The following is a 20,123-nucleotide window of genomic DNA, read 5'->3' as shown; positions in this document are numbered from 1 at the left end:
GGGGCAACACTCCCTGTTCTCTGGGGAGAGGGGTTGGGGAGGGGGATCCACTCAGCATTGGCATGATATCTTCTAAATAATCTTATTGAGATACAGGAGACTGATAGGAGGTAGACATGGCCTTAAGGTTGGGGGTCCAGGGCCTGTGACTCCAAGGAACACAACAATCCCCTTCTGTTATTCCCCAGACATTCAGGACATATTGTCACCTGTCCTAGACTGGGGAGTTAATGATGGGTGGGGATGGGGGAGGTGCCATGTTGCCACTTGAAGCGAGTTCCTTTAGTAAAACAGCACATCCTGGCTAGCCGAGTTATGGGAGGCAGCGTGAGATGAACTGGGGGCCCCAGACCGCAGCCCTGGAGCCTCAAGTGGTAGATAAAGTGACACACGCTCACCCTCACAGCATCTTCAGGGATTCCCAGAAATGGAAGAGGGAGACCCTTGGGAGTGGAGGGAGGTGACAAGGGTGAGGGGTGGCGCGGGGGTGCAAAGTAGCTGTTCTGCTAATCCCAGACAGATGCGGGTTTGACCATGAAACAGTTGAGACTTTATTTTGGGCTCCTGAAGAAGACATCTGGGTTTCAGGAATTAGACATGGAAGGACTGTGGGAGATGATAGAGGAGAAGGTGTCTGGCTGACGCTCACATGTTTCCTTGTGGAGCAGGATGGATTCTCGGTTCCTGGAAGATGCATTTTGAGGAGGCCTGAGGCAGCAAGGATGTAGCCATTTGCCTTGTGTGCCTGGAACTGGGGCAGCTCCCACAGGCCTAGGTTTAGAGTTGAAGCTTCCTGTGGTAGCAGCACAAAATGAGGGGCATGACTATTGATGCTAAACAGGTGAGGGCAGGGAGCACCCTAAAAGCCTCTAGGTCTTTGGGAGGTGGGGCCCCCTTCCTCTCCCAGTACCTATTGCAAAGGTCAGCTACAGGTGTAGGGCGGTTTCCTTTTCTGGTTCCATCTTCCAAAGAGAGGAGTAGTTTCCCTGTAAGATGTCAGGAAAGACGCCTTTTTAATGAGAGACCTTGGTGCTTGGGGTCTTCTCACCCTCCCTCCTCACCATCTTGGCCTTCTCCTCCCACTTGCTGTCTTTTCCCTTATTTAGAAGAAAGGTTTGGTTAAGACCATTTGCTTCATAAGATATTTTCTGTTTAGTCTTTTATTTTTTTTTGATTAAAAAAAGAAAAAAATTGTGAAAGTCTTAGCCTCAGACACCTAGTCCACAATTGTCCATAGGGTTACATGTTCCTATATCTGACTTTGTCCAAAATGCATCCCCTGGAAGAGACCCAACTGATCTTCTGGTTGCAACGGAAGAGAGAACAGTAGTAGTCCAATGACAAGCAGCTTTTCACTGCTACCAACTCCACCTGGTTCTGGAAGCAGCAAGAGCTTAAACCAGATACTTGTTGTAGGTTCCAAAGGCATTTTGTCTTAGCCATGCCCTTGTCCTTCAGACTTGTCTAGTTGTGCCTTCGCCTCTAACTCTGATTCAGTTATGTTCTGTGAGGGATCCAAAGAAACGAATCTATTGCCAGTCTATGCTTAAGCAACTGATGAGAGACGAGGGCTATCTTCAGGAGGCCGGCAGTTATGCTAGGAGGTTACACTATGAGGCAGTTTGTGAGTAGGTCCCAACCATAGTAAGACTGATGGGAAATTCTGTCAGGGTTCAGAGCAGGTAGAAGGAACTACTGAGGCATTGGTAAATTGGGAACAGAAGACTTTTTGAAATTATTCCTTGAAGGATTGTCTCTGCAGAGAGAGGAATAGGGGCATGGAGTAGGGAGAGAGCATAAGGGATATGGTATATGCGTGCATGTTTGCACGTACAGGCACATAATTGTTATACGTGTAAACGGTGTAAAATTCGAAAGGATAAAAATGTATACAAAGTCTCCCTGTCTCCTAGTCCCTTAGTCACCCAGTTCTCCTCCCTAGAGACAGAGTTGATATTTAAAAACATTTAATAAATACAGAGAATCCCCCCCCCCACACACACACACGTACACCCACGGCCGGATGGCCAAACCATCTTCTAGGAATGGAAGTCTTAAACATGCATGTTGACTTTTTTTTCTCTGTAGTGTTATGTGGCCATTCTTTACAACCACCAAACCGTGACAAAGAATACTTCACACACTGTTTTGAGGGCCATGCTTATGGAACAAGACGCTGAAAACTAGAAAGACCAAGTGTAATTACATAATGTTAGCCACCCCTAACCCCACCCAGGAATCCCAGGAGGACTTGGCTCCCCCAGGGCAGGGGCTGTGGAGTTGGGCCAACGTACCTAGATGACATGGACTAGCGGCCCTAGCTGACACATGGGCTGCACCTAAGGGAGAAAGATTTGGTCCCATTTGGAGACCAGGGAAGAGGCAGGGCTACCCTCCTCTTTGCAAGTGAGTGTGCAAAGGAGGTGCACAGGGGACCCACAGAGGCACCCCTCAGGGAGGGCGCTGCCAGGGCTCCAACACTGGGGAGGAAAACAGAACCTGCAGCCCTGCTGCGGCTCTTTCCAGATGGGTTTCCCGACCAGAGGAGGACTCCCACATTGAAAGGTTACGTGGGAAGGATTCTGGTTTTTCTTCTCCTGCTGTGAAATCAATTAAAAACAGGACGGATATAAAATGGTTTTATAACCTCCTCCCCCTCCTGGCTTCCTTCCCTCTTGGGGATGGGCCAGCCCCAACTGGAGAGAGACGAGAGTCTCATGGTCTGAAAATTCTGTGGCAGTTTAAATAACGGTGACCTATTGCTCCCGCTCTCCTCAGGGGACCTGAGGTAGGAGGAGCAAACGTCTCCTGGAAAATGGACAGATGAAGGAGGACCCCATAGGTTGGCGGAGAGGGGCCGACCCTTCGGGGCGCTGTGCCAGTCCCTAGCCTCTGCTCCCCACAGGTCCAGAACTGGTCTAACCTGGGGAAGTAAGGCTACCTGTTTTAGAAGACAATGTATTTCTCACAGAATAATTCAAATTGGCTTGTTCTGCTTACACATACTTGCTCTGTACAAACCAACATCAAGAATTTTCATTCTGTTTATCTACAAATGATCGTAACAGATAACTTTTATTGCATACGACTGTGTGCCAGGAACCTGATTAGGTGCCTTTGCTAAATTAATTCTTCCAATTCTGCCACCGCCGAAGGTTAAGTAGAGTTTTGCCCAATGTACAAAGAAGGAAAATGAGCCTCCAAAAGCTACCAAGTGGCAAAACTAGGGTCCCAGTCCGGGTCTGCTTTCCACAGCCCACTAAGGTAAGCAATAATGATTCTCATTTGTTGAGCCTTTGCTGTGTGCCAGAGACATGACGCACGTTATCTGGAATCCTCACTGCGAACCTGTGAGGAGGCAGCAGCTCCGCCCCGCTTGTAGACAAAAAAGTGGCCCTTAAGGAAGTAGCCTGAGGTCACAGAATTGACTTGGTGAAGCCAAGGCTTGAAGTCAGCTCTCCCTGCGTTCAGCAATTCATTCCCGGCATGAGGAAGGTGCTCGTGTCCTGAGGTGCTCTGCAAACAGAGAAGGGCCCCTGAAGGTCATCCCTGGTGGGCTGAGGTTGAACTGGTCTGTGCACAGAGCATGAGTGCGGCCGTCGCCAACACACATGGTTCTCAGCAGCGTGTAATGTTTCCTGGGACTGTGGCCAACTTGGCTGAGGCTTTTTAGACATCTTGAGGGACACAGTTCTGAGCATCTTAAATGAATAGACAGACTTCTGTCAGGAAGTGCCACTTCATACCACAGAACTGCCCCCATTTTTCCCAATGAAGAGTCTTAGTTGAAAATATGTGATCATTTTAGGGTCCTGTGTTTTTCTTAAAATGTTTTAACACTTATTTATTATTTTTGAGAGACAAAGAGACACGGAGCACGAGTGGGGGAGGGGCAGAGAGAGAGAGAGGGAGACACAGAATCTGAAGCAGGCTCCAGGCTCTGAGCTGTCAGCACAGAGCCCGATGCGGGGCTCGAACCCACAAACCGTGAGATCATGACCTGAGCCGAAGATGGAAGCCTAACTGACTGAGCCACCCAGGCTCACCTTAGGGTCCTACTTTTGTACCTGATGCAAAATCTTGTGAATGGACCCGTATGGCTTATACATCCCTCCTTACACATTGGACAGTTTTTAATCTCTCTTTAGGCAACTCCATCCTCTCTGAACCCCTGTGCTATTTTCCAAGGTACAACCTCCCCTCAAAACATCTTGCAGTGTCTTAACATCCTAATCGGCATCTTCCCTTCACTCACTTTTCCCCATATGATCCTCATCCTGAAACATGTAGTCTATAAACAATAGCAACATAATACAATCCAGGTTTGGGTTGGCATCAGAACTTGCTGACACATTCTCATGTCTATTATGTATTTTAGGGCTCTTTTTAACCCAAGGAGGAAAAGCCGTACAAACACAGGTTTCAGAAAGGAAATGCAAGACAGTTAGTGATCAAAGCAGGACTGGGGCCTACGTTTCCACTTTCTCCCTTTTTCTCCACCTCTCTTGGTCCAGACTGGATTCTCAGGTGCAGTCAGGCAACTGCACCCTTGTGACTCAGGAACATTGCTCTGACTCAGACTGTTTCCTTCAAGGGGTTTCTTCAACTGCTCTGAAAACTCAGCCTGGAAATGGAAAATGCCCCATACAGGCGAAGCTTAGATCTAGAACAGTGCATTTCAGAAGAAGCCTATTTTCTGAAACCAAGATTGTTGGACAATTTGAGCTATCTCATCTGCACCAGTGGCCGGTCAGTCATTCACTCAGCAAACATTTAGAGTATCTTCCAGGCACCAGTACTGCCAAGTACTGCGGATGTGGTTGGTAACGATATAGGCACAGTCCTTGTCCTTCTGGAGTTCAGAGTGCTTTCAGGGAGTTGGATAATAAACTGCAACTCCCAGTGAAGTTATATGTTATAACAACAGGGAAGCCAGTTCAGTCCCAAGGTTTGGGACAATTTCTGTGAGGATATGACCTTCAAACTTGAAGTTTCACAAGCTGGCCAGGTGGGGATGAGTTGACAAGGACTTCAGGTATGACAGCCAAAAGCATGGTCCTCACAGATCTCTAAGTTGAGGGAATTTAATTGCCCAAGGCCCAGATGCTGCTCTCTGAAATCCATCCCCATGTATTGAGGCTGTGCCTCCCATAGGCACTCCCAGCCAGTGACTGATCATGGCAGCCTGTTCCTTGGAAGCCAGGACTCCTCTGATGCCACCTTGGCTTGAGGATACCCCCACAGCCCTATCAAACGCCCTTACATTGCTGGCTGGTCTAAGCTGTGTCCACCCACCTTCCTTCCCTCCCTCCCTCCTTCTCTTGGGATCAGACTTGCCCCTGTGCTCTTTGTTCAGCCTCTCCATTCTGCTGCCTGGGGAGTGAATGGCATTGCCCAGGGGAAGTGAGCCAAGAAGAAAGGAAAAACCAAGAGGAAAGGGCCCAGAGCAGATCCAGGCAAGTTCTGTTCTCTCAGCAGGAGGAGGAAAGTCAAACATGAGGTGCTGACAGTTTATTCCAGGCATTCTTTAAGACTAGATTTCTCTGTCCCTTCCTTTGAAAATTTCAGAATGACTCTGGCTAAAAGCACCCTGTTTCAGGACAGGGTCCCAGAGGATTCTGGGGCAGGATGGAAATTGTTACGAAACCATCTTTTATTCTACCTATAAGAACTTTTCCCTTCCTGTAACATCTGTATCTTTATGGGAGCAGAAGCAGGTGACCCTCCAGGATCTCACCTTGGCAAGGCCCTTCCCAGACCTCACTGGGGGCAAGCGCAGGCAGGCCTCAGACAGGGCCATCTAGTCTAGGTGCCAGGTGTGTCCTTATTGTGGAGATGGACACTACAGCCTGTCAGCATCTGGCACCATTCAGTATCTAGATCCTTACTAGCCATCAGCCCAGGCTCAGATGCTTCCTGGCTACATGGGGAGAATGTCCTTTTCCAGCTACCCTGAGTCACGTAGCAGATCCAGTTCTTCTTGCATATTAATAAATTGATTTTCTGGTTTTATTTTTAAAACAAAAGAACAACAGTAACATCAAGGGAGGTCATCAGAGAGGGAAAGAGTTACAAAAAAGCAACATGCAGCCTGTGGGTGTCAGGTGGAAGTAAGTGGAGTAGATTTGGGCTTTTAGGTGGGCATAGTTACCCCAGCCAGGATTTCAATGGTGCCTTTCAAATTCATTCTTTATCTATGTGATGCCTGGGGATTAGGTGGGAGTACCAAAATGCTATAATTATCAAGAGGAAAAAAATGACCCTGCTGGTGATCATTTAAGGAAGTATTTAAGGACAAATAAAAGGAAGTACATCTTTACACAGCCTGTAGCGTATAAGTGGAACTCATTGCCCCCTAAGGTGTTACAGATGAAAATAATAAAAAATGGGTCCAAGAAAAGGCTAAGTAAATTCACGGATATTGGATGTAATGGTTATTAAGGTCAGCATATAAAGACACCATGTTCCCTCAGAAATGTTTCTGGTGCCCCTCTAGAGACACCTGGGTTCGAGGCACATCAAGCTCCTACATGTTTCTGGAATGCGGAGTGCTCTTTCTCAATGCTATGCCTTTGCCACACTGTTGTCTTGAGAGTCCCTTGCCACTTTCTTCTAAGTCTGATAAACTACCGTGAATTCCTCAAGACACAATTTAAATGGAGCCTCTTCTGGGTAGCACCCCCTCCCTGATTCCTCCAGGTCAATGCTGATCACTCCTTTCACCAGTGGAACCCTCTCCCAACACACTATCATGGTTTGCCCAACTGGACAGAGGTTGTGTCTAATTCTTGTGGGCTTAATTCAGAGCCTAGTTGATAGCCCCTAGGTATGAAATGTGTTGAATGAATGAATGAGTGTTGAACTATATCAACCAATGGTTTGAACACATATAATGTTTATGATACTCTTAATGACCCTCTTAGAAGCTTCTAATATCAGATAGATGATACTTTTCTTCCAGGACTTATGCTTGTTTATGTCAGCTAATACATACGCTAGTCTCCAAAGAAGCATCTATGTAGTTGAAGTGGAGTAGCCAAGAGTCTTATTGAGATTTTAGTGTCTTTAACTTAACTGTGTCTCTTAGGCAAGTGAGCCAGTTCCCCAGAAATCTGGTCTAGAAATATTGCCAATGCACATTCCAGTGACTTTGAGATGTTAGAAAAACAGACATATCACCTTTCAGGCTGAAATCACTGGGAACTGCATTTTAAAGTTGGGTTTCCTTCCAGATCCTTAGGTTATGAATGACACACAGTCTGTGGAAACTTTATGAGATCACCAAGAAGCTGAGGTCTTTAACTCTCAAGAATTGTTTAATCACAGATCAACCAAATACAATATTTGCATGTTTTAAAAAAACAAAATAGCAAGCAAAGGTCTGTTGATCAAAATGCTGCCCCAGTCACGCCTGGGTGGCGCAGTCAGTTAAGCGTCCGACTTCAACCAGGTCACGATCTCGCGGTCCGTGAGTTCGAGCCCCGCGTCGGGCTCTGGGCTGATGGCTCAGAGCCGGGAGCCTGTTTCCGATTCTGTGTCTCCCTCTCTCTCTGCCCCTCGCCCGTTCATGCTCTGTCTCTCTCTGTCCCAAAAATAAATAAACGTTGAAAAAAAAAAATGCTGCCCCAGTCCAACCAACATGAGAGGCCTGCCCAAGCTCAAATATGGAGATTCAGAAGATGATGAGTTTTAGGCAGAGGGAAGAGAGCAGCAACCCTGGACAATAAAAGAAAATCTAAGAATAATGAGAAGTCCTTTTCTGTCAATTAAACAATCAGGCCTAGAGAAAGGCTCTTGGCAAGACTCCTAGCAAGAACCTGGAGGTCCAGTCCCGATTTTAATCCCCTCAAAAAACCATTTGAGGTTAACTTTTGTAAAGTTTTAGTAGTCAATTTAAAAATAAGTATCTACAGAGGCGCTTGAGTGGCTTAGTTGGTTGAGTGTCTGACTCTTGATTTTGTCTCAGGTCATGATCCCAGAGTCATAGGATCAAGCCCTGAGTCGGGCTCTGTGTTGAGCATAGAGCCTACTTAAGATTCTCTCTCTCTCTCTCTCTCTCTCTCTCTCTCTCTCTCTCTCTCTCACTCTCTCTCTCTCTCTCTCTCACTCTCTCTCACTCTCTCTCTCCCTCTGCCCCTCTCCATTGCTTACGTGCTCTCTCTCTCAAAATAAAATAAAAATTTAAGAATCTACATACTCTACTAACTTGAAGGTAAATGTAGGGACCACGTACAGATGTCCATTCAACAGACAGCTGTGGGAGCAACTCTTTCATTTAGGGGCATCTGCTTGGACCCTGGAGATGCAGCAGGAAGCAGGGCTAAAGTCATCCTGCCCTCTTTGGGCTTATAGCCTCACAAGAAGGACAGGCCAGGATTAGTGACAATGATAATGACTGGTGAGGTTTCCTGGGCAAAGTCCAGGGAGTTCTGCTATTGTGTAACTAATTAGAGGACTTTATCTATCCCAGAGGTCTCGGAAGATCTCCCTAAGGAAGTGATTCTTAAGCTGTTGCTCAGAATTGAGGTTGTAGGGAGAAGAATGTTTCAAGAAGAAAGGAGAATCCTGAGGAACTGAAGCTTTCAGCATTGCTGGAGGTCTGAGAGACGGTGGGGCAGGGCTGTGTAGGCCTTGTGCAGGAGTGATGTGCACGTATTTAACCACCGAGCATGAATACAGCTCAGTCATCACATTCACCCAAGGTGCATTCCATTTTATTCTCTCACTAGGCTAAATTGTAGATATTATTCAACCTCTTCCTTGCTAAGAGGTTTAAATAATAGTACGAATTGTTCGTAGATGTGCGGTTTTTTTGCTTGCTGTACCTACCAGTGCATAAATGATGTGCCACAGTCATGATAAAACTTTTCCAAAGATGTTTCCCATTAAGTTGCTGGACATTAAGTAACAGGGAGAGCTCGGTGTAAGAGGATAGGTAATTCACTTAACTTAAATGATATTTTTTAGGATGCAGAATTTTTCTCAGCATTTGCTGAACTGGCAGCAATCAACAAAATTTCTTAGCCTATATAATACTGTGTTAGAATTTTCGTATTGACTCTGTATTGACTAACTCATGAAAATTGTATACTGGAATAACATACTTCAGTCTAACCTAATCCTCCAGTCTAGATGAGAGGCTCAAGTTGGCAGTTACATACTGAGCTGTGAATTTAGAATCCTGGCTCAGCCACTTGGGTGTTAGATAGCCTCTCCGTTCTTCAGTTTTCTCACCCATAAAATGGAGATTATGAGATCTATAGTCCTCAACTGAATTAATATACCAGTAGCATTAGTACTCATTTTTAGTAATAAAATTAATATTGTAAATTCTCAAGACAGGTGGGCATCAGGTGGGTTTTAACCAAGGCCTTAAATAAATGTACGAGGACTTCAACAGGGATGAATTTCACACTGGTCTCCAAACCATTCCTAAGGGAGTCCATATATCTCAGGAGTGACAAGCATTCCTGAGGAAACCCTGCTTGGAACCTGACCACAACCTGCGGGGACCTTTTACCATCCACCCATTTGTTCTCCCACTTTTCACCCCTGTTATCTGGGAACCCAATTCCAGTGGAGGCTGGAGTTCCCACGTGTGGCCAGGTGAGGGTTACTGTGAGGGAACACTGCCCTGTGGTAGTTAGCCACAGCCTCAGAGGACCCTGGGGTGCCAGCATGTCTTCCAGGGCCAATGTTATCCCCTGCCACAGAACTTGGGAACACCCTGGTTAGAGGACTTGGTCAGCATAAGGACTAGCACTTGGGAAGCATATTGGGCTGGTGTGCTGAAGAAACCAGAATGATCTCCAAGCAACACCCACCTGGGCTTGAGGGGAAAGGGAGCACCAAGATACAGGCATTGAGCCAACTATGGTGGAAGCCAATGACAGTGTCCAGTAGTCTGTACTTTTGAGAAGACTGGCATAAGAACCAACTGGTCAGACCAGATTCAGCATTAACTCTTTAGTTGATAGCTAGTGAAGACGTAGGGAAGGTATTTCCAAACTATGGGAGAATTTCAGAATTTAAACAGCCAATGTAACTAGCTCTATACATAAACACAAGTTGAATATTAATTTGGGGACCTTGGAAACCATATTAATGGCTCTGGACTCCATCATAAGGATATGGAGAACTATAAGGGTCTTAAGAGATTTTATGTATTTTTTGGACCAAGGCTTGCTGAATACAGTAGGGAGGATGGATTGAAGGACAAGAATATAGGAAACAAGAAAACAGTTAAGGTGCCCTTACAGGAGTTCAAGTTGGAGATAATAGTAGGAATGGGTGGATATGAGAGATATTTAATGAGTACAATTTTCAACACTTGGTGATTGACTAGACATGGGAAGTAGGAAGAAGGAGGAGTCCACAATGACTTCTAGGTTCCTTGCTCAGGAAATAAGACAGATTATGTCACCATTTAATAAGGGAAATCAGGAGACAGAGCAGCTTTGAGGATATGATATGACCAGTTTGGTTTCAAATGTGTTGAGCTTGAGGTGCCTATTACATATTTACACAGAGATTCAGTAGGCAATTGGGTATATGGGTACTGTGTGTGAAATAAGCCTGGCTGGAAATTATGGTTTTGGAATTTTTATATATTGATGCATGAAGTTGTCCTGAAAGAGAATATAGAGTGAGAAGAAGTAGGTGTGAGTCTTGAGTAACAAAAACATGTCAGGAACAGGTAGTAGATGAGGTACCACAAAGTTAAAGATTGTGAAGTTGGTGAGCTGTGGACAGAGGGAAGAGAGCAGAAACCCTGGATAATAAAGGAAAATCTAAGAATAACAAAAGGCAAAAGAAAGGTGTGTTGAGTATGGTAGATGAGCAATTAGCATCCATTCCTACCTTCTGTTTTATTTGTCTTCCTGGACAGCCAAAGACTACTTCCCGAGATTCCCTTGCATCCAGAGGTCTGGATGCAAATTAAGTTCCACCAATTACATATACCACTCAAGATTTAGGACGTGAAACTGAGGCAGAGGCTGATGCTTTTGGCTATTTTCCACCAAAGTTGTGGAGCTTTTCTGCAACAGCATTCCAGCATTTAGTTGCTAGCTTCGTGGTTCTTCAGTTGTCATGGTAGTAGCAGCAGCTTCCTAACACCAAGATTGTAGTCATAATAGTGTGTTCTAATTCCCTACCTTCCTAATTTTGGCAAAGGTATCATCTTCCCTGGCAGGCCAGTTTGTGATGTCATTCTTGGAGATTCACCTATATCTCAAGCCCTTCCAACTTTAATAAACTCCTAATTTCTTTATCTTTATTTTTAGAGAGAGAGTACATGAGCAGGGGAGAAAAGCACAAAGAGAGAATCTTTTAAATTTTTTTAATGTTTATTCTTGAGAGAGAGAGAGAGAGATACAGAGTGTGAGTGGGGGAGGGGCAGAGAGAGAGGGAGACACAGAATCCCAAGCAGGCTCCAGGCTCTGAGCTGTCAGCACAGAGTCTGATGCGGAGCTCACACTCATGAACTATGAGATCATGACCTGAGCAAAAGTCAGACTCAACCAACTGAACCACTAAGGCGCCCTGAGAGAGAATCTTAAGCACGCTCCACGCTCAATGCAAAGCCCAATGTGGGGCTCAATTCCGTGACCCTGGGATCCTGACCTGAGCCCAGATCAAGAGTTGGACACATAACCAGTTGAGCCACCCAGGCACCCCAATAAACACCTAGTTATATATTCAATCCTTTTCTGCTTAAAATATCTACAGTGGTTTTTCTTTTTGAATTCTGAATGATATGGAAAAATACTTCAGAGAAGGATTCATCATGTGTGTCTTTGCCCACACCATCAAGCAATTGAATCATTTCTGACACTATCTACCCAGAGATAGTGTCAAATCCTATAGGTAAAGAGCTCAGTCCTACAAGACTGTCCCCAACCTCAGATGCCAGTTGCAAGTCCAGAATGTCACCTGGGCTTCTAACTGATGAGCTATATAGATTGGAGATTTCTGCAATTCTCTCCTCGGGTTTGAGTAATTTACTAGAGTGGATCACCAAACCCTGAGAAATGTTTACTTATGTTTAACAGTTTATTATAAAAAGGATATTAGGAAGAGCCAAAAGGAAGAGAGGCGTAGGGCAAGGAATGGGAAAAGAGCAGGAGCTTCCGTGCCCTCTCTGAGTGCACCATTTATTGTCTTAACACTTCCATGTGTTCATGAACCTGGAAGCTCTCAATCTCATCCTTTTTGGACTTTTATGGAGTCTTCATTACACAGACACAGTTGGTTAAATCACTGGCAATTGGTGATTGATTTTACCTTTAGCCCCTCTCCGCTCCCAGGAGGTTGGGATGGCACTGAAGGTTCCAACTGTCTAATCGTTTGATTGGTTCCTCTGGAAATCAGCCCCCATCCTCTGTGCTTTCCAAAAGTCATTTCATTAATATAAATTCAAGTGTGATTGAAAAGGATTTGTTAGAGGTATCAAGACAACTCTAACCCTCTTATTAGGAAATTCCAAGGGTTTTAGGAGCTCTATGCCACAAATGGGGACAAAGACCAAATATGTATTTCTTACTGTAAAGCACAATATCAAAGGACTTCGGTGCACTTCATTTCTTCACAGGGTCTCTTGTGCCACTCTAAAGAGTTTTGGTTTAATCTGTGAGCAAAAGGAAACCCACAACTAGTTTTAAGCAGAAGAATTACAAAAGCATATTGGCACACATCAGAAATGTCATTGAATACAGGGAATGGTTGGGAAGGTAGCAGACTGGACAGGGGTTACCCCTTAGGATTTGTTGGTCAGTCCTCTGGGCAAATTTTGATGAGGTCTAAACTCAGGCAATGACAGTGGAGATGGTGAGCAAGAAGATAGATGAAAGAGAATTTTAGGAAATACTGTCTTAAACTTTGATTAACCTCAGGTAAAATTAAAAAATTCAGGTCACCATGGTATTTTATGAGAAGCCCTATAAAGAGAAGTGCTATAGACATAATATTTGTGTACCCCCAAATTTCGTATGTTGAAACCTAATCTCCAAGGTGTTGCATTGGGAGATGGTGAGCTTGAGTTTGGGAAGTGATTTATGTCATGAGGGTGGAGCTCTCATGAATGAGATTAGTGCCCTTATAAAAGAGACCCCAGAGAGCTCCCTTAACCCTTCCACCATGTGAGGACATAGCAAGAAGATGTTTGTCTATGAACCAGGAAGTGGGGCCTCACCAGACACTGGATCTGCCAGTGTGTGAATCTCAGATTACCCAGAACTGGAGTGCCTGGGTGGCTCAGTCGGTTAAACATCCAACTTTGGTTCAGGTCATGATCTCTTGGTTTCTGAGTTCAAGCCTCATATTAGGCTCTGTGCCTGGGTCTTATTTTGGATTCTGTGTCTCCCTCTCTCTCTTCTCTCACCGCCTCTGCCCTGTCAAAAATAAACAAACATTAAAAAAAAAAGAATATTCTTGGGAATGCAAGTTGGTGCAGCCACTCTGGAAAACAGTATGGAGGTTCCTCAAAAGACTAAAAATAGAACTACCCTACGACCCAGCAATTGCACTACTAGGCATTTATCCACGGGATACAGGTGTGCTGTTTCGAAGGGACACATGCACCCCCATGTTTATAGCAGCACTATCAACAATAGCCAAAGTATGGAAAGAGCCCAAATGTCCATCAATGGATGAATGGATAAAGAAGATGTGGTGTGTATATATATATATATATATATATATATATATATATATATATATACATATATATATACACACACACACACACACACACCATGTGGTATATATATATATATATGTGTGTGGTATATATATCTATATCTATATATATATCTATATATCTATATATCTATACACCATGTGGTATATATATATGTGGTGTATATATATATATATGTATATATATATATATATATATATATATATATATATATATACATCACATCTTCTTTATGTGGTATACATATATATACCACATCTTTTTTCATTGCTCCTGTAATCGGTACTCAGAAATTATTCATTGAATGAACAAATGGTTACATATCTCTGTTCTCCATAGCCTGTTTCAAATATGTCCTCATCACCTACTAAAACTAAAAATGCAAAGGCTAGACGTACCTTTTTTTTTTTTAATTAAAGGATTGCCCCCCAAGTTCTTCTGGAGAGGTAGTGCAGCAGCCACCATCACTCACACAATTCCCCAGTGGAGTAATTTTTGGAAAAAAAAAGAAGGAACAAGCATGGAGAAAAGTGGGAGCCACTAAGGTCTGGCTGGTTCCTCCACATCTTTTCCTGGGGTTGGTCTGGCTTGGAAACCTGAGGCCCTCCACCCAGGGCACTCTTAAGTATATCAAAAAGTTCCTCTTATCCTTTCCATTACTTGCTGTCAAATCTGCTTCTGGGACCCCCTGGGGATATCAACATAGACTGAAGGCCAGTCTACCACCTCCACCTATTTTTTTTTTTTTTTCATTTCTTCACAGCATTGATCTTTGTAACTTAGCAACTCGAAAAGCCAAGGAACAGAATGCCTCTTCCAACAGTAATTTTGAAACCTCTCGGGACTGTCAAGATCCCAGGGTTTACAAGAGGTTCCACATACTTGAAGGGTGGGGAATATGGACATGGGGTAGTGGTGGGCAAAGGAAAGCTTTTGTTGAAGCTACAGAGATAATAGTTGGAGTGAAAGGAGTTACAAATTTGGGTGGGAAGACTGCCCCACCCTCTGCTCTGATTTTGGCTACTGCTTATTGTTTCAGCTTCTCTCCTTAAGTCACTGTTGGCTTCTGTCTTGATGAGCAGAAACTCAGAAACCATAAACCTGTCCCTGGAATGTCTTTCTTTAGAAACATAAATGGAGGGGTGCCTGGGTGGCTCAGTCGGTTGGGCGTCCGACTACAGCTCAGGTCACGATCTCACGGTCCGTGAGTTCGAGCCCCACGTCGGGCTCTGGGCTGATGGCTAAGAGCCTGGAGCCTGCTTCTGATTCTGTGTCTCCCTCTCTCTCTGCCCCTCCCCCATTCATGCTCTGTCTCTATCTCAAAAATAAATAAACGTTAAAAAAAATTAGAAACATAAATGGAATATTTCTGGTATAACCTTTTCCCTTGTATCTGCACACAGTCCCAGGAGCAGCACTTCTGCAAGAGGGTTGTGGAGAGGGAGGCCATTACTCACATCATGGAATCCTCCAAAAGGCAATTCCTTGATGCAAGTAGATAATTTATACAGACATACTTTGGAGAGTTCTGAATGATCAGGTTATTAACCTCAAGTTGAAACTTTTTCTTCACCAGCTTCCCTCCTCTAGCTTCCTTCCCTATATAGCAAAAGCTTAGTCAACATTTGCACAATGTACTGGGGCTTCAGTAAAATTAACATGGTTGATATGAAATACCAGTGAACCCATCTCCTAACTAATTTGTTCTAAGAGCTCCAGGAAGAGATCTGCCTTTAACAACACCTAGGAAAAAGACTCTACCAGGTTTCCTCTCTTCATCTTCCAAAAATTCTAGTGAATTCATCACCTGAGTTAAAATTATCCTCTTGCAAAGCAGACTCAAGAGACTTGGGCCATTCTAAGTCCAGCTGTTCTTTACCGTCAAAGCAATCTGACTTAATTTAAACAAATGAGTGAGTGTTGGTGGTGAAAATCAATCACTCCAAGAATGACCAAAGAAGCAGACTCTAAAATTCCCTGAAGCTCCAAATTCTTCTGAGGCTCCTCCCCAGAATGTAGAGGTGTGAGGAAATGTTAAGTACACCCCACCTGAGCAACACCTGTTGTTGTTTGTGAGCCAAGACTATTTGTTGAAGTATATCTGAGAAGTCTGATTTGGTTTTCCTGTTTTAATTTTGGGCTCTGGTGCTTGATTTTGCTTTGTGAGGCTCTCTAGGGACAGGTGCATCCCATCTGCTGACATCTTGTTGGCTGAGTTGACACATTCTCATTAAGACAGCCTCTATTTAATGTTGTGTCTTCAGCTGTTTTGGTCTCTGCAACTTTCTCATTTTCAGTTTTTTTCCCCCTATCCACTGATCCCAGTGGACCCGAATGGACCACTTGACATTCTCCTGCTTTTAATCCTCCACCTGTATTCTATCAGTATGGAAAATGGTAATTACTTGATTTGTCTTCCAATTCACTGGACTATAAACAGGAGCCAGGGAAAGCCAACAACTCCATTTTCCATTGGAAAATACCCAGGGGCTGGTTAACAAGAAGGCGGGGGGGAGGGTTCACAGGAAGGAAATTAACAGTTTGATGAGATTTCAGAATATGTGCTTGGGAGGATCAACCAGCAGGAAACCTCTTACATAAAGCTAAGACTATGAATCTATTCTATACCAAAGCTCGATTTGAAGTACAGACCCACACTCATATTTTCCCATAAGACTTACTTCTTAATCATTCTTTTAAAAGGTAGGTGTTCAACTGAATCAGGTCATTTTGTTTCTGAAGTGAGAGGGGTGTAGTACGCTAGAAACTGTGTCATTGTTGTATAAAAAAAAGTGGCTGGTCTTTCTCTCTAGTTAGTGAGAGGTAACCTCTAAATCTTTGGAATTTCCCTAAGGTTAGAAATATCTTTACTGTTCATGATGAGCCCCTCAAGACTATAACTGAATTTACACTAACAAGATGACTCTGACTTGAGGCTGCCTATGCCAGAAAGACTAATCTTGGGATTAGAGGGTAGAGCCTTGAGCACAGGTGGAGAATAGACAATTTTTTTTCAGATAGTTATAAAACTGGAAGTTGTTCTCTTTTCACCAAGAAGTCTAAGTTCATAAATTCCTTCTCATCATTGAGGAGCACCTCAGGATGTAAGCAACTTAAAGATGTAGAATACAACACTATACACATAAAGAAAATATGTGCAGGGCAAAAAGCAACAGGTATTTTACAGAGTCTGTATTTAATGTGCCAGAATTGCACAAATCTAGTAGGAAGAGAAAAATTAAAGTTATAGACCAACTTTATGAAAACTGTATTTAAATGAGATCATTTTGTATTACATAAGACAAAGAATCAATATTCCGAATATACAAAAGTTCTAATATGTCAATAAGAAAAGACTAACATCCCTTAGGAAAAAAATGGCAAAGCAGAGAATATAGGCAAGAAAAGTTTAAAGTAGGTAACACGGAGTAGGCAAATAGCACAGTAGGAGGACCTAGGCTCACCTTGTCCTATAAACACAACTAGATAACTAGATATCAGATCATCCAAAATACACTAGAAATCAACCTGAAGACTGACAGAAAAAAATTTACAATTAAAGGGAGAGAAGAGGCCACATTGAAGAAGGTAAGAAGTGCAGGGAATGGTTTAGGAGGGAAACAGATCACAGCTGCTGTGGAGGGGCAGGGGCCATGGTTGTGGACAGGGTGAGACAGAGAAGATCACATAGGGTAATGCTCAAGGAGAATGTTTTCCCAAAGCTATTGGCTTGGAAGATGAGAGGGGCTGAATTTTAATGAGTTCTTGCAACCAGCAGAGCTTAAAGCCTAGAGTTGTAAAGTTCAGTGGACTTGGCTGGGACAGAACACTGAGAGCACTGCCCTGCTTCTGAAGAGAATGCAGGCAGACAACCTGAGGACAGACAGCATGGAAACAGTGATCTGAAGAGCACTTGGAGCACACACTGGGGAGATTATTTGCTCTCCCCAGAGTGTGTTCCTAAGAGGCAGCATTCATGAAGACACTTCTCCAGGAACAAAGGAGCTGGCCTTCACCATCTCCCTCCCCTGCCCCTCAGCATAAACACAGAGCCAACTGCAGAAAGCAGTGCAGCACTGACACTGGATGCCTAACTTGATTACACCAAGGCCCTGCCTCTCCCCACCCCCACACTCCAGTGGAACTGCCCTTCTCAGTCACACTTACCTCAGTCCCAGTGTGGTGGTCTTGCAGGGCCTCAGTTCTGTTGGACGTGGTGACAGGTCTCATTTCACAAGCAGACCAGAGCGCCCCTAGCTAAAACTCACCACATTCAGGCCAGGGAACAAACACTACCCACAGCAGGCAAATGACTGGCCTAAAGGATGGAACAGCCAGAACACAATAGCAGAGCACACACAGCACACACTGGAGACACTCCCTGAAAGTGCCATGCCATGGGCATTATATGACCTCTTCTTCATAAGGTTATTACTTTCAAGATCAGGAAACATAACTGGCTTTTCTAATACTGAGAAGAAGGCAGAGACTTGGACAAAATACAAAGAGGAATTTATCCCAAATGAAAGAATAGGATAAGACTATGGCCACATATCTAAGCAAAACAGATATAAGTAACATGCCTGATGGACAATTTAAAGCAATGATCATAAGGATACTCACTGTGCTTTAGAAAAGAAGACATCAGTGAGACCCTTACCACAGAGATAAAAGACTTAAAAAAGAATCCAAGCTAAAGAATGTAATAAATGAGATTAGAAACACCCTTGTTGCAATGAACAGCAGGCTGGAAGAAGCAGAGGAATGAATTAATAACTTAGAAGATGAAGTAATTGAAAGCAATGAAGTTTGACAAAAGAGAGAAAAAAGAATTATGCAGTAGGAGAATAGACTTAGAGAACTCAGTGACTCCGTCAAATATAATAACATTTGTATGATAAGAGTCCCAGAAGAAGAGAAAGAAGAGGAGGCAGAAAATTTATTTGAAGAAAGAATTACTGAAGACTTCCATAATCTGAGGAAGGAAACAGACATCCAGATCCAAGAGGCACAGAGAACTCCCATTACCATCAACAAAAGCAGGCACACACCAAGACATATTGTAATTAAATTTGCAAAATATACTGGTAAAGAAAAAAATCTTAAAAGCAGCAAGACAGAAGAAGTCATTAACTTACAAGGGAAAACCCATAAGGCTAGCTGGATATTTTTCAACAGCAACTTGGCAAGCCAGGGGGAAGTGGCATGATATATTCAAAGTGCTGAATGGGAAAAATTTGCAGCCACCAATACTGTCTCCAGCAAAGCTATCATTCAGAACATAAGGAGAGAGAAAGAGTTTCCCAGACAAATGAAAACTAAGGGAGCTTGTGACCACTGAACCAGCACTGCAAGAAATATTTAAGGGGACTCTTTGAGTGGAAAAAAGACACCAAAAGTGACAGTATAAAGGCAAGAAACATAAAAGCAGCAACAATTAATATTTCTGTAAAAATGAGTAAAGGAACTGTCTCTCTCTGTCTCTGTCTCTCTCTCTCTCTCTCTCTCTCTCTCACACACACACACACACACACACACACACACACACAAAGATATAGAATATAATAACATATACCTAAAACGTGGGGAGGAGAGGAGAAAATAATGGGTTCAAACTGAATGACCATCAACTTAATATAGACTGTTATTTGCAGAAGAGGTTATATATAAACCAACTGGTAACCATTTATCAACAATCACTAATAAACATACAAAGAATAAAGAGAAATCCAAATATACTGCTAAAAATATCAGCAAAACATGAAAGACAAAGAGTAAGAGAGAATCTCCAGAAATAACCACAAGTAATAAAATGTCAATAAGTAAATATCTATCAATAATTACTTTGGATATAAATGGACTCATTGCTCCAATCAAAAGACATAGGGTGACAGAGTGGATTAAAAAAACAAGAATCATCTATATGATTCTCTATATGCCTACCAGAGACTCATTTTAGACCTAAAGACACCTGCAGTTGGAAAGTGATGGGATGAAGAAACATTTATCATGCAAATGGATGTCAAAAGAAAGCCAGAGTAGCAATACTTATATCAGACAAACTAGACTTTAAACAAAGACTGTAACAGGAGGCAAAGAAGGTACTATATAATAATAAAGGGGACAATCCAACAAGAAGATGTAGCAATTGTAAATATTTATGCACCCCAAATATATAAAACAGTAACATGGATGAACTAACCATTAATGATACAATAATAGTATGTGTCTTTTACACCTCACTTACATCAATGGACATATCATGTAAACAGAAAATAAGCAAGGAAACAATGTCTTTGAATGATACACTGGACCAGATAGAACATTCCATTCTAAAACAGAACATACATTGTTCCAAGTGTGACTGAAAGATTCTCCAAAATAGGTCACATATTAGGCCACAAAACAGACCTCAATAAATACA

The 20,123-nt window shown here is 43.2% G+C and overlaps 1 long non-coding RNA gene across 3 annotated transcripts in view; it reads right to left on the bottom strand.

The window, feature by feature from the left end:
• Positions 1-527: 527 nt before the first annotated feature.
• The window catches only part of LOC147584316 (uncharacterized), a 49,624-nt gene continuing 30,028 nt past the window's right edge, over positions 528-20,123 (bottom strand). The window contains exons 1-4 of one of the 3 annotated variants that reach the window (XR_015255344.1): positions 10,861-11,076; positions 5,889-6,003; positions 911-986; positions 528-793 (exon numbers count right to left, since the gene is read on the bottom strand). This is a non-coding gene — a long non-coding RNA (uncharacterized LOC147584316). Of the gene's footprint in view, positions 794-910; positions 987-5,888; positions 6,004-10,860; positions 11,077-20,123 lie in introns of those variants that run through there. The other 2 variants (XR_015255340.1, XR_015255341.1) reach the window with 2 other exon arrangements.

Source organism: Puma concolor, chromosome A1 (genome assembly GCF_028749965.1).
Source record: "Puma concolor isolate L17-30 chromosome A1, mPumCon1.1.hap2, whole genome shotgun sequence".
Classification (NCBI taxonomy): domain Eukaryota; kingdom Metazoa; phylum Chordata; class Mammalia; order Carnivora; family Felidae; genus Puma; species Puma concolor.
The sequence above is the reverse complement of the archived record's forward strand: the minus strand, read 5'-3'. Positions and strand labels throughout refer to the sequence as shown.